Source organism: Chiloscyllium plagiosum, chromosome 37 (assembly GCF_004010195.1).
Source record: "Chiloscyllium plagiosum isolate BGI_BamShark_2017 chromosome 37, ASM401019v2, whole genome shotgun sequence".
In the NCBI taxonomy this organism is placed as follows: domain Eukaryota; kingdom Metazoa; phylum Chordata; class Chondrichthyes; order Orectolobiformes; family Hemiscylliidae; genus Chiloscyllium; species Chiloscyllium plagiosum.
This window is the reverse complement of record NC_057746.1, coordinates 10,194,295-10,208,572: the sequence shown is the minus strand read 5'-3', so window position 1 is coordinate 10,208,572 and position 14,278 is coordinate 10,194,295.

Below are 14,278 nucleotides of genomic sequence, written 5' to 3'. Positions count from 1 at the left end.
AGAGAGAGTGGGGACAGAGAGGGGGGGACAGAGAGAGGGGGACAGAGAGAGGGGGATGATAAAAGAGATATATGTGAGTGGATACTCTAAAAAGGAGGCAGAGATCATTCCAGAGGGCTATTATAAGAAAGCTCGGAGCCAAAGGCAGATATGTAGACCGCTTTAGTGCAGAGGAGAAAAGGGCTGAAGTGCACCAGAGTCGTGTTGTTGGTAGCACACAGACATAAATTGCGAAGGGTAGCACATGAACGTCCTGTAGGAAGTCACTTCGGTGCACGAAAGACTCAGGCTAAGTTGCGAAAACACTTTAATTGGCCTGGAATGAACAAGGATATATCATATATGCGAAATGGAAGGTAAGTGACAGGCGGTAATAAAACCAGCACCTTTGTCGCCATTCCCATATATGAAGAAAATTTCTCGTGGGTTATAATTGATTGTGTCGGTCCCCTTCCGACAACAAAAATGGGAACCTCTACTTGTGAATCATAATGGATGTGTCTACCAGATTTCTGGAGGCAATTCCATTCCAGGGTATCATGCCAAATTGGTAATAGAGGAGTTAGTAGCTTTTTTTGTGTGGTATGGACTACCCAGAGAGATTCAGTCATACCAAGGGTCAGATTTTACTGCGCAGCTGTTTAAGGAGGTTACGGATAGCTTTTGTTTACAGCACTTTAAATCTGGTGCATATCATCCTGAATTCCAGGAAGCTTTGGAACGATGGCATCAGACCTTGAAGACCATTTTGATTTTCGTCATTCAGGATTACCCGAATGATTGGAATAAAGGAATCCCATTCGCATTGTTTGAAATTAGAAATGACATAATCAAAGCCATTCAGTTCTCTCCCTTCGAGATAATATCCATGCTTGAAGTGACAGGCTCTTTGACATTAGTTAAAGAAAAATTCATAGGACTAAAGTCGGAGATCTCACACTTAAATTATGCATTGGAGGTGAGGGAGAGACCAAATCGAGAAGATGAGTTAGCTAAACAGTAGATAAAATAAGGCACAGTATAGAATGAAACAAATGGCGGATAAAAGCTCTGAGTCTCGGAAGTTTTCCTGAGTGGATGACGTGTTAGTGCTGTTACCAATCAAAGGAGATTCGTTCAAAGCCAGGTTTAGTAGTCCCCATCAAACGGAGCAAAAGTTGAGTCCAGTGGATTATCTAGTAAAGACGTGAGACAGAAAAAAAAAACTATCATGTATGTAATGTCAACATGTTGAAACTGTATTGTACAAGAGAGAAAGAACTGGGGAAACAGGTGTAAGTTGCTGGCCATCGCAGTGAGGAATCAAATGGAGATGATGTGGAAGTTGATGTGCGTCAAATAGATTTTAAAAAATGAAGAAGTCCTTGAGGAGTGGGGTAGTTTAGTAAGCTATCTGTCTCGTGAGCATAGAATGCAGGTGAAACAATTATTACTATAGTATACGGACATATGTCAGAATAGGATGGGGAGGACTAATGCCATTGTACGTGAAGCAGACGTGGGAATATTGTTCTGATGAACAACACCCCTGTTAGCTTAATCCTTTCAAAGCCAGACAGGTCCAGATGAAGGTGGGGGCCATGCTCGGTGAGGATACCACTGATCCAAGCCAGAGCTAGTGGAGTTCGCCGTTCATCTTAGTTCCCCAACCGGATGGTACTCAACCATTCTGCGTGGATTTTCCGTTAACAAATCGGAATCATATCCAACTCCTGGATTGGAGGACTGGATCAATAAAGTCAGACAAGCCAATTACATCACCAAGTTGAACTTAATATGTGGTTACTCTCAGGTACCTTTGTCAGACACGGTCAAAGAAATTTCTGCGTTTGTAGGACCAAATGGACTATATCAGTTTAAAATGATGCCCTTTGAGTGAGGAACGCACCCGCAACATTCAAGTGACTCAGGAACAGAGTTGTTGTTGGGTGAAGAAACTGTGCAGTCTAATTGAATGTTTAGTAATCTTTAGTAAGTTTGGAAAGATCACATAGTACAGTTGTCAGAGCTCTTGCAATGAATGCAATAAGCCAAACCGGGTAATAAATGTAAACAAAACTCTATTCGCGAAAGCAGAGGTAATCTTCTTGAACTATAATACTCGACATGGAAGGTTGACCCCATGGGACGCAAAGAAAAAGGCCATCGAGGAATTCCCAGACTAACCTCGGAGAAACAGCTGCTTCGATTCTTAGGACTCAGTGGATAATTTTGGAAGTTTTTTCCAAACGTCAGCAGTGTAGGGGCACCGTTAACTGATTTGCTGAAGAAGACCACAAAGTTTCAGTGGACAGAATAATGCCAGGAGGCATTCGACCAAATGAAAGCAATATAAACCTCCAAACCAATTTTAGTGACACCAAACTTTTCAAAACATTTTAAAGTCGCCATCGATGCTCATGACATCACTGTTGGACCTGCACTGCTACAGGAAGCTGAGAATGGGATTGAACTGCTCGTTGGATACTTTTCGAAGAAGCTCAACATCCAGTAGGGGAAATACTCCACGATCAAAAAAGAACTATTGAGTTTGGTACTGATCTTACAACATTTTAATGTTTATGTTATGAAGAATGTGTTGGAGATGGTTGTGGACACGGAGCACACTCCTTAGACATTCTTGGAACACTTTCAAGCCAGGAATATGAGGCTATTTCACTGGAGTTACGACTTTTAATATAACAATCATACATGTAACAGGTCATAAGAATGCAATCACAGATGCGTTATCTCTGAGTTAACTGAGAAAATATAGATATATACCATATATTATATATGTGTGTAGATGTGCGTGTGTATATGAGGTTTAGTTGAACTTAGATCAAGGTTAACTGTAGGTTATGGTAGTATGTGTACAGAATAGATAAAAAAAATCAAGCCAACATTTCATTATGATGGTTCATTTTTTTCTTAAGCGGGGAAGTGTGATGAAGGTGCAAGGGTCACTGTACCTTTAAGAGAGTTAATGGACTTAGAGAGGCACACAGAGTACTGGAATACTTACAATGTAACATTTGGTCCAGCAGCTAGCAGGACCTGGGTAGAGACAGAAAACAAATTCAAATTCGGCCAATTCGTTTAAATTATGCCCCAAAATATCAAACCCCAATCAAGTTTGAATTTGGTATCTTCACAATATTAACACCAAAGAAGCAATCCAATGCTTTGGGATATAAATATTAAACAAATTGAACAGTTGGAGGAGAACCGCCAAGCCACCAATCTATGTCGACTGCCCGCAGAATCGGTCTTTTAAAGGTACTTTTATCTACCAATTACCTGTGAAACAGAAATCCCTAAGACGATGAAAAGAACACAGAGGAACATACAAAGAGAAGATTCGACAGTTGACTGTTTTGAAACTTGAATATTTTAGTAAATCATAATTCTAGATTTTCTCAGACAATTGTTATAGAACAGAAAGTAGAAGGTAGGTTAGAAAAAGGAGTTGTAAATAGTTGTTAGTTAATTATTGTCTGTCAGACTTTTAAGAAAAAAATAAAGTTGTTAGTCTTCACTTTTAATAGTGACCTTTGTGACAGTTCTTTGCCTATCGTATTTTCATATATTATTGCAGGTGATAAATCTTTTCTGTGTTACAGGTTTAAGTTATCAGGTTAGTTTTAACCCGTGTTAACCTACGGAATGTGAAAAAAGACCCAGATAAAGGTCATTCAACATGTGTGGGAGACATTTAAGCAAATACTTCATAATGCTCAGCAATGATTAATTCTGTTCAAAAAGAAGGACCTGATACAAAGATGAACAACCCATGGTGCACAAAAACTGACAAGACTATGAATCAATCACAAACTAAGAATTCACATTGACAAGCAATAGAGTCGGCCAGATTTGGGATGCTCATTTTTGGAACCAGAATTAAGTATTATAAATAAAAATAAAAGCATTATAAAATTTGCAAGAAATATAAAAACGAGCTGCAACAGCTTCTTTTTCCATAGAGATTAAAAATAAACTTACGATGTGTTTGTGATGCTTGAAAGAAAGTCAGGAAAGTAAATGTGGGACAGCTGGAAGATGTGACTGCGGAATTGGTTTCAGGGAACAGGCAGAGAAGTTACATCGGTATTTTATATCGTTCGTCACAGGGGAAGGCACAAAGTATTTCAATAAAATAAGCAAGTTGGTAATAGGAACAAAGTTCTTGAACCATCTCAAACGAAAAGAACAAGGTTTTTCTCAAACAGATAAGACCAATGGTAAACAAATCAGCAACTGACACACGGTTTTAAAAGAGGTGGTTACAGCGTGACTTTTGGGTACTTTCTGAAAGATTTCATAACTCTGTGGATGGCAGGAGTGTTCCCGCAAAACTGGAGAACCTCCAATGTTGCGCCTGCCTTCAAGAAGGGAGTGTGAGTTATTCATGAAGGAATTGCAGGTCATTTTGACATGTATACCGCAATCAGAGTCAACGTGTTTTGCGAAAGGGAAGTTATGGTTTGCACTGTAAAATCATGCAAAATATTGCGGCACATTTCCTGAGAACGTAACAAGCAGATTTGATAAACGGGAACTGATAGACAATGTATTGGGCTTTACAGAATCTTTCAATATGGTTCTCAATATGACAAAATAAAGGTTCTGACACAAGACAGAGGCTCATAATATGACAGAAAATGTTCTGGATACACTTCGGCGTGGTTATCACAGAAAAGATGGACAGCCGGGATGAATGGGTCTTTATCTGATTAAAAAGGTGTATCTACTAGAGTACCACGTATCAGTTGTGTGGCATCAGTTATTTACAATCTATACTGATGGCTTGAAACGGGGGAATAACTGCATATATATCCGAGTCTGTGGATGACACAAACGTATGTTGGAGAGCAGGTGACAGTAAGGATGTAAGGAACCTGAAAGGAGATAGAGATAAGGTCAGTGAGTGTCAAATAATTGGCAAATGCTGTTGACTGTAAAACAACGCATGAGTTCGCGAATAGCATGCTGCTGTTCCTATTTCTTACGTTCTCAGGTTCTGTTATTGGAAAATAACTAGTTACTTTCCTGGAAATTATGTTGCGCAATGTTAATTTCAGGGAGAGCAGAGGAATTGGTTGAGCTAACACTGGGTGGGAATGGGGGCTGTTTTCACAGTGAATCTCGGTCTGTAACATGATTTCCATCTGGAGCAGAAGTTGCAGAGAGGGGAAGCCTGGATAGAGGGATTGTGGGGGCGATGCTCTTTTTGACCAAGCCTGAGTTTTCCCAGTACCATTCCCAACCTGTCCCTAACCATCAGAATGGCCTTGATCTGCTCCTGTGTCGTAGTTCTGAAGGCTGAATGGAACATCAGAACATAGGGTTGAGGGGCACGACTAGGCCATTTGGACCTTTGACACTACTCCACCAGAAAATTAGGTCATGGCTCATCTCATTGTGTTCCCAGCTGCACTTTTCTGATTCGCTAGTCTATCAAAAATCAAACTAAAACAGTTTCGATATAATATGAAGATTCTGCCGTCACAAACTTTTGAGAAAGAGAACTCCTACTTGAATGAAATCCCCCTTTGTAAATCTCTCCTTAAACCTCTGCTGACCAAGGTTGGAGGGGTCACTGTTTCCTGTTCAAATCCCACTCCTCAACTGCTCACAACAGATTCTAAATGTAGCCAGGTTGGTGATACAGCCAATGATATTGGTCGCAGACTGGTCAGGTTCAATGATAGGAACAAATCAGTCAGATTTCTTCAGTCAGCCATAAGTAACTGACTTATTCTTGACATACACTCCCGCTACCAAAGTGCAAAGACCAATGACAACAAATTTGGACGATGCGAACACCCATTCAGTGTCCAGCTGATCCACTGTCCTCAAGTTGCGACATGACTTAATAAAATCACCTTTCATTCCAAGGGTAACCTGTTAAACCTCCATAATATAAACCATTCACCCCAGGAGTAAGTGAAGTGAAACATCTCTGAACAGCTTCCAATGTAATTTTATCTTTTCTCAAGTAAGGCTACAAAAATAAACCTTCACACATAGCCCTCTAGATATGGTGTCAGACTGGTACTGCTGCAGCAACACGTCCTTCCTGAAGAGATGATTGAAAGTACAGTTGTGGCTACATTATTTGATTTAATTAGTATCTGTTAAAAAACTTCTTCAATTTATAACAGAGATGAGGAAATTTACTTTTATTTCTTAGAGTATTGTGGCACTTTTTGTTTTGGAACTCTCTTCCGCAGATAGCATCGGATGCAGAAATATTGAATGTAATTGTGACACAGACAGACTCAGGAATAACAACGGAGTCAAGGATTATCGGGCAATGGACAGGAATGTACTGTGTGGGGGAAAAAGCTGACGGTGGGACAAAATGAAAGTGCATTATACCAGATCATCCAGAAATCCAATGCAAGATGAAATGGTAATATAGATAATATTTTAAAATGCGAACAATGGTGCAATAAAGTCACTAGCGTCCCAGACAACCATGTGCTGTTCTCTTATTAGAGAGAGAGAGAGACCATTTGTGGTGGTTTAACCTGAGGGCCACCACACCTCGAATGAGGGGGTGAGGAGGGGAAAGCGGGCCCTTCACGCTAACCTATGACAGTGTGAGGAATTGAACCTGCTCTGCTGGCCTCCCTCTGAATCACACACCAGCCATCCAGCCAACTGAATGGGAACTACGATAGAGAAGAATTTTAACAGACAAAGGACAATAGAAACTTTGATAAGCAGGAAGAAGCTACGAGTCAAACAAAGTTCAAGATAATGGCTGAGGACAAAAGAAAAATAGTTCTCTGCTAGAAATTGCATTTATAATGAGACATTTGCTTAAATGCAGTGTTTGGCTCAATACAATTAGGTGAGACAAGTGAAATAACCAGAATTACTGATTGTGATTAAATATTGTTAACCACGATATAAGTCGACATTTTTGATTTGTCGGTTTAGAGTGTGCTTACGCTTACATTAAAAAAATAAAGTTGCTGTAATAGATTGTTTAGAGAGTCAGTCCTCATGGGAAATAGCACCTGAACACGTGTTTGAAGGAATCCGGTGAACATGTGTATGAGTGATATCGATTCAGTCTGTTCGTGCTTGTCCTGTGTTGTTGGGCATCTCTTCAGACCGCAGGAACTGCACTGAGCTGGGTGGCGAGCTCAGACCATGCTCGGTGAGTCCGGTAGTGTGGCCCCCTCTGGAGAGAATTGTCCCCCTCTGTACTAGCTTATCCACCAGAACCTCCGTTCCCCTTTTGACAAAATCGTGGTGCAATTTCCCCTTATCTGCCATGCACAAGATAAACTGTGCAGGGCAATGTCTGAATGTCCAGGGCTATCTCAGTGATGGTGAGTGTCTCCAGCCATGATGAATGGTAGAACCGGGCTGGCATTGAATGAGAGGACACCATGAGTTGGGGTAGGTAGTTAATGAGGTGAGTTCGCCACGATAGCATCAGGAAATGGCTCGGGCCTCATGCAGACGATCCCTTTGTCACACTTAATGAAAATGACACTGAGTCAAATTATTGTTGGATTCAGCCTAATGAGTCGAAGATTCTACTGGCCCCGCTCCCAATTATGAAACTGCAGAACAAATACTCATCCAAAACTCTCCACCATCTGAACTCACATCAATATGCTGTTCACCCATTAATCCTGGGAACAGTGGCCCGAAATGCAGGATGAAATTGAAATGTTCTAATTTCAGAATATTTAAATCTACGATCACATCATTCTCTGAAATTCTCGCTCAATCTCCCTCTCTCTTTTAAACAAATTCTTCTTTTTGGTGATATTTAAAATGATTCCCTTTCTTCTCTCTGGCAGTGATTGTCACAGCACCGCTTGCCACGGTACAATTAAGAAAAAGGAGATGTAAATGGAAAGGAGCTGCACATCCTGTCACTTCCAACATGGGGTGCAAGTTTCCCCACGCTCAACAGTGATCTAACACAGCGTTACTCGCAATGTACTGGGGTGGTGTACACAGATCTACAGGCTGGGAAGGTAACTGCTACAGATTTACAGATCCATTAATTGCACGGCTCCCGCAGCTCAACAGTATCTAGTCTATGTTTATTGAACAATGCAATGATTTGGTCTGCACAGCAAACCGTGCTGAACAGATGATCTAGTTCAGGATTGTAGATCAATGCACTGTTGGAAAGGTACGTAGTGAGCAAGTGAACCCTGCACAGTGTTCCATCCTGGACAGATTGATGGCTTGTAATGAGTTATACACAAGCCTGGTCTCCACAGTTCTCCATGGTGAAGAGATATCTCATCTGGGCTTATAAATGTTCGGGATGGATGTATGAAGTGCATTTAATATGCGATATAATTCCTGATTCAACTATTACACGTCCACCTCGGCCCATTCCGCTGTTCCCTCTTGTTTTTGGCCCGAGCAGAACCCCTCAAATAAATCGAGAAGATAGTCTCGACCCGAACATTTTCTTAAACTGAAGTTAAATATGATGTGTTGTGTTTCAGATACAAATCGCTGGGTCAAAATATTCGACATTAAGCAAAACACAGTTTATTCAAACACTGTAGACAAAATACCACAAAAGGAAGAGGAACTTGGAATAACTTAATTCTGTTGGAAAACTTAACACAATAAGACGTTATTTAACAAATAAACATTAATTGTTCTAATACGGTAACATCCCGTAAAAACCCACTTGTTGAAAAGCAAATTTAAAAAACAGATTGCCTCCCATGGAGTTCTCCAATCCAGGAGGAAATAAAATCTAAAGACAATTCTGAAAGAAAATTCCTAGAGAGAGTGTAGCAGCCTGGGGAGATTTACTACCTTCCAACCTTGCTGAGACCCCAGCAATAACCATCAAAAGGTAAACTAATGACCTTGGTTCTCGGAGAGCTTGATCATCACTCCACAGGACCAGTCCGCAGCTGCATTGACCTCAACGAACAGACCGTTTCCCCCTGCTTTTGCCATAAAGTAGCATCTCAGAAATGCCTAACCCTATCTAAGCCATTAAGTGATGGGAAGATATATGTTGAAGTTAAACATAAATAAATAAAACAAAAGTTTGCAGCAGGCCTTGTGGTAAGACGTAGATGCCCTCACGAGCCCAGTAGTTCACACTCTGCCAAAACACGGTCGAATCATCGAGCTTGTGAAGAGAAAGGATACTCCCTCTCCTTCATCTCTAACTTAAAAATTGGAGATATGCCATAAGCCCAATAGCCATTGATGTCAACATCCCATCCAGACGAAGTATTATTGTGACATATTAGGTTGTAGTGAAAGGTGTTAACTGGAACTGTTTGTTCAGTGACTGTGATTGATCTCAGTCTCCGTGGACTTAAATATATCACTGCAAGGTTTCACTCTTCCATAACGAAGGGGCTTCTTTCTGCTTGCTATACCACATTATTAGGGGCAGCTCCATCATCAACAAGATTGCGATCAGCAGCTGCAGAGAGAGGGAGAGGAAGAGTCTTCAAACATTAGACTGGAATGTTCCAAAAATGGATCAAAATCTGAGAATATTAGACTGGAATGTTCCAACAATGGATCAGAATCTGAGAACAATAGACAGGAATGTTACAACAATGGACAAGAGTTTGTCCTTAGGACTATACTATCTTTCTGAGGATTGGCCAGGGTTACACGTGCCAATACGAGCTATATTGATGATTATTCAGGCGGGTTACTATCCCATTCTCGCTATTGTTGGTGTTCCTGGTAAGTCTATCTCTGTCAATTCTATAAACGATTGTGAAGATTACTGCAACTTTGATTATTTATATTTAGCAAATACATAAAATGTTATCTTCAGTTTCAATCACAAACTCCCTTCATTTCCACGAATTCCTGACTCCTCACTCATAAATATCTAAGAAAGAACAAGACTTCAGATTTTATGGTTCCAGTTCTTTTCTCATCACCCTTCCCCGTTACAAATATTTTGATCATAAACTGGTTCTTGTCTCTCCGATTACTTCACAACAGGGACGCCATATGAGATTAATAATATCACTGGTTGTGTAACTCAGATCACAGGATATGGCTCTGAAGGCATTGTTTCAAATTCTACCACAGCCGATGACAGAATTTAAATTCAAATGACAGATATTGGAATGAAATCCAATGTCACTCATGGCAACAATAAACCATCAGGATTTATTTTATTATTTTACTAATAGACTTTGGTAAAGAAACTTAGCATTATTGCCCAGTCTGGGATAAGTATGACTTCAGACCAATAACAATATGATTGGCTTCATATTGTCTTGACAAATGGTCTCGCAGTCAAGGGCTTTTCGTGATGGACAACAAATGCTGTCCTTGCCAGTGATGCTGATATCCCGTGAAACAACAATATTAAAGGTGGAATAAAACAAGAAACTGTCGATAATGAAGATCGGAAACAAAATTCTCCAGTGTCTGAAAGTGTTGGAGAATCTCAGCAATTACGGCAAACTCTGTTGCGAAAAACATCGAAAGTTTTTTAGTCCAGTGAGCCTATATCAAAACTGAAAGGAACTGTGAAATTATCCAGTGAAAGAGAGAGAGAGCGCACGCGCGAGAGAGAGGAAAAGAACAAAGGGATTGCTAATAATGAACTGCAAGGAAAATAGAATGGGAAGCTTTTCTATAAATTCCACTTATACCATATTCCAGAATATTCTGTTCATTTGAGATTGTGTCTGTTTAATGTAAGTTATGTTCCTACTAACTCTTGTTATAGAGACATAGAGATGTACAGCTTGGAAACAGACCCTTCTGTCCAACCCGTCCATGCTGACCAGATATCCCAACCCAATCTAGTCCCACGTGCCAGCACTCGGACCATATCCCTCCAAACCCTTCCTATTCATATACCCATCCAAATGCCTCTTAAATGTTGCAATTGTACCAGCCTTCACCACATCCTCTGGCAGCTCATTCCATACACGTACCACCCTCTGCATGAAAAAGTTGCCCCTTGGGCATCTTTCCCCTCTCACCCTAAACCTACGCCCCCTAGTTCTGGGCTCCCCGATCCCATGGAAAAGATATTGTCTATTTATCCTATCCATGCCCCTCATAATTTTGTAAACCTCTATTAGGTCACCCCTCAGCCTCCGACGCTCCAGGGAAAACAGCCCCAGCATGTTCAGCCTCTACCTGTAGCTCAGTTCCTCCATCCCTGGCAACTTCCTTGTAAATCTTTTCTGATCCCTTTCAAGTTTCACAACATATTTCCGATAGGAAGGAGACCAGAATTGCACGCAATATTCCAACAGTGGCCTGACCAATGTCCTGTACAGCCGCAACATGAGCTCCCAACTCCTGTATTCAATACTCTGACCAATAAATGATAGCATACCAAACGCCTTCTTCTCTATCCTATCGACCTGCGACTCCACTTTCAAGGAGCTATGAACCTGCACTCCAAGGTCTCTTTGTTCAGCAACAGTCCCTAGGACCTTACCATTAAGCGTATAAGTCCTGCTAAGATTTGCCTTCCCAAAATGCAGTACCTCACATTTATCTGAATTAAACTCCATCTGCCACTTCTTAGCACATTGGCACCTCTGGTCCAGATCCTGTTGTAATCTGAAATAAAGCTCTTCGCTGTCCACCACACCTCCAATTTTGGTGTCATCTGCAAACTTACTAACTGTACCTCTTATGCTCGCATCCAAATCATTCAGGTAAATGACAAAAAGTAGAGGACCTAGCACCGATCCTTGTGGCACTCCACTGGTCACAGACTTCCAGTCTGAAAAATAACCATTCACCACCACCCTCTGTCTTCTATCTTTGAGCCAGTTCTGTATCCAAATAGCTAGTGCTCCCTGTATTCCATGAAATCTAACCTTGCTAATCAGTCTCCCATGGGACTGGTGCTGCTGTTATAGCTGCTGAGATACGGAGAAAAGCGAAGTTAAATTGTCAACTGCTTCTTTGGAGAGAGGAACGGTTACTGTGGGACTGTGCCGAGGTGCAACGGCTTTTTCAGCCAGGAAGAGAAACTGAGGATGGGGAATTACATTCAACACTGAATGTGAGCACCATGTGTGTGGAGATTTGACTTGCTCCCATCATTGGAAAATCAGTGAAGGACCATTACTGGACCATTACTGTCGTTTGTATTGTCAATTGTTGCATTCATTCAGGGAGAACAGACAGTCTGGTGACCCCACTCTGGTCACTGCCTTTACAGATTGTCTGTGTCCATAGTAAACAAATGGAGAAGAGACTACACAGAAGGGAAGCTCTATAAACAGGGAGAAGCAGGACACTGCTCCGTCAGGAGAATTTCCAGGAACATTTGTCTACGCTGGACCAATTCCAGGTGTAAAGTATGAAACTAGCTTGATTCAAAAATGAGGTCGTCACTGAACTGTGTCTCCTCCTTCAGTATAACCTGTAGCCTCACATCAGGAGAGGACTGTGCTGACACTCACCATAAAGTGAACTGGATTGACTCTGGAACGTTCCAGGCTGGAGTGGGTAACATATCCACCATCTCTGAAGCGCAGTCCTCCAATGTATTCGTTAGCTGACAGACACCATCTTCCCGCTGAGAGGAATACATTGGTTCCATCTCCACAGGCTGGTACACAAACAAAGTTTAGAAATACTATGGAGCAGAGTGAATGGTGAAAATGAAGAACTGCAGGTTATTAGAATTAATGAGGAGGTTTTATTTTTGAATATCTGATTGAATTGAAGCTTGGTAAGTTGCCACGGCCCAGGGTATCGAGGAAGTGGCAATAGAGCGAGTGTACGATTTACTGATTATTCTTCAAAGGTGGTTAGATTCGGGAAAGGGTCTTGCAGACTGGAAAGCAGCCCTTGTGAACCGAACTACTTAAAACAGGATGGAGCGGGAAACAGAAAACTTAATAGTGGATAGCTTGGTGTCAGCTGTGTGAAAAACATTGGAACCTTTTATAAGGAATATGACAACCAGACACTTGGATAATAATGATATAATTTGGTAGAGTCGGCCTAGGTTCAGGAAAGGGAAATTATCTTTGATAAACCTGCGGGAGTTTGAACACGTTTTCCATTATGACATCGTCAGTTGAGAACCAGTGCAAGTGGACTATTTCAGAAGATGTTTGACATGGTTGAATACAGGTGAGCGGATCAAGTTAGAGTCCATGAATAGCTAGAGGTGGAATATACAGAATGGATTAAATATTGGATAATCGTGAGAATGAAGAGAGTAGTGTATTTTTTTTCCCCTGGACTGAAGGCTTGTTGGGTATCAGAATGATCAGTGCTTGGATAACAGCCGTTCGCAAGGTATGACCTTGCACTGAACGTTACGTTGCTCACTATCCTATCAGCTGCCACAATACCTTTATTCGGAAACAGTTAGACATACCCCACCATCTTCTAACCTCTATACAGACTATGGGTCTGCTCTCTAAGAGATATAAGGTGTTTTTGACACTGGTTTAAAAAATGGCTTCGTACCAAACCATGTTAAAGTAACACGGCTACTATGAACAATGAAGTCACAGGGAACAACGTGGAGCAATCCAACTTTGCAGTTCCTGCTTCATTTGTTTGTGATATTGGAGCTTCTTCCTGTTTGTGTGTTCGTGATTTGAGAAGTCGCACGTCTGCTTCCTGTTCCTTTGTAAGTGACTCCAGGTATGAAATGGTTTGTTTCTGATCCCGTGGACATGACGCATGGGGCTGAGCAGCCTCCTTGTCTTTGAGGAGAAAGTGAGGGCTGCAGATGCTGGAGATCAGAGCTGAAAATGTGTTGCTGGAAAAGCGCAGCAGGTCAGGCAGCATCCAGGGAACAGGAGAATCGACGTTTCGGGCATAAGCCCTTCTTCAGGAATGAGGAAAGTTTGTCCAGCAGGCTAAGATAAAAGGTATGGCGGAGGGACCTGGGGGAGGGCGTCGGAAATGTGATAGGTGGAAAGAGGTCAAGGTGAGGGTGATAGGTCAGACTGGGGTGGGGGCGGAGAGGTCAGGAAGAAGATTGCAGGTTAGGAAGGCGGTGCTGAATTCGATGGATTTGACTGAGACAAGGTGGGGGGAGGGGAAATGAGGAAACTGGTGAAACCCGCGTTCCTGCCTTGTGGTTGGAGGGTTCCTAGGCAGAAGATGAGGCGCTCTTCCTCCAACCATCATGTTGTTGTGGTCTGGCGATGGAGGAGCCCAAAGACCTGCACATCCTTGGTGGAGTGGGAGGGGGAGTTGAAATGTTGAGCCACAGGGTGGTTGGGTTGGTTGGTCCGGGTGTCCCAGAGGTGTTCTCTGAAACATTCCACAAGTAGGCGGCCTGTCTCCCCAATATAGAAGAGGCCACATC